This window comes from Meleagris gallopavo, chromosome 22, assembly GCF_000146605.3.
Source record: "Meleagris gallopavo isolate NT-WF06-2002-E0010 breed Aviagen turkey brand Nicholas breeding stock chromosome 22, Turkey_5.1, whole genome shotgun sequence".
Classification (NCBI taxonomy): Eukaryota; Metazoa; Chordata; class Aves; order Galliformes; family Phasianidae; genus Meleagris; species Meleagris gallopavo.
Window position 1 is genome coordinate 13,136,470 of NC_015032.2, and position 1,222 is coordinate 13,137,691.

Below are 1,222 nucleotides of genomic sequence, written 5' to 3' on the forward strand. Positions count from 1 at the left end.
CCTTCCCACGTGTGTGAGTCCCGTGTTGGCCGACGCTGTGTACCGTACCGCAGAGGAGCGGAGGAGAGTAAATTCCTTTGGTGTGTAAAGACGTCTTTGCAGCTGTTTTGTAGTCATTGTGGTTTTTATGCAGAGCCTCTGGGTTGTATTTAACCTCCGTGGGTTTTGTTTTTTAAGGATTAATTTAACACCGCTAATCATTTTATTACTTTTATCAAGAAGAGCAAAGTCTATTTTTGATTTCTGTTTCCTAGTTCTTAGGAACATTAAAAACCAGCATTCAGCTCTGCCCCGTGTCAGTGCCTTTCCTCATCTGTTGGCCAGGGGCCTGCAGTCATCCCATGCCCTCACCTCTGTCTTCCTCTGAATAGAAGAAAAATGGTTTTGGTTCTTAGTTTGGCATAACCGACACTTTGAATCTCCATGGCACAACACTGGGAAGTTATTGAGGAAGTTCTCTGCCAACTGTAGTATTTTACCCAGAGTGTGGAGTGATATTTTACCTGAAATGTGGAGTGATAGAAGGTACACAACATCAAGAAAAGATGTTGGCCATGGAAGCATGGGTGGCTTTGCTGGAACGTTGCTGAGATGCCTCATGTCTTTGTATGCCTACAAAAAGGGCGGTGGGCTTTGTACAGTGTATAAAAAGCTTCGGTCCTGGGGAAGGGGACTAATGCTACAGAAGAGAGGAGAGGCTGAAAGACCTGACTAAGGACAGCATAAGGAATTCCATGGTGACCTGAGGCAGGGAAGCAATTGGAGGCAGCAGAATCAGGTAACAGCTGCAGGGGTATGTATGGTCTGTTAGTTAAAAAAGAGGAGGAGGTTCTCCAGGGATGCTTCCCACTACGGTGAGGTAGTTGACCTCCTTCAGTGACATTCGAGGGAGACCGGAGAACTCCAGCAGCGAAGGGAGCAGCTTACAAAGCACTTTTCCCCTTCTCATTATACCGAAGCAGGGCAAGCTGTTCCTGAAATGCAGCTGACCGCCGGCACACGCTGATGCTTGGAAGTGTCATTACTGAAGGAAGAGGAGGGGGAGTCCTTTGTCTTTCTCCCTCAGGTGATGGCCAATTACCTCATTAAGTATTTAATTGCCGTGTCACGATGGTCAAACGAGGGAGCTGCCCGTCGGTGCTGCAGCAGCCCGCGAGCTGCGGTGCTGTGCTCAGCCAAGAAGCCGAGCATCCGTCCACTCCCCCTCCCCCCCGCTCCGCGT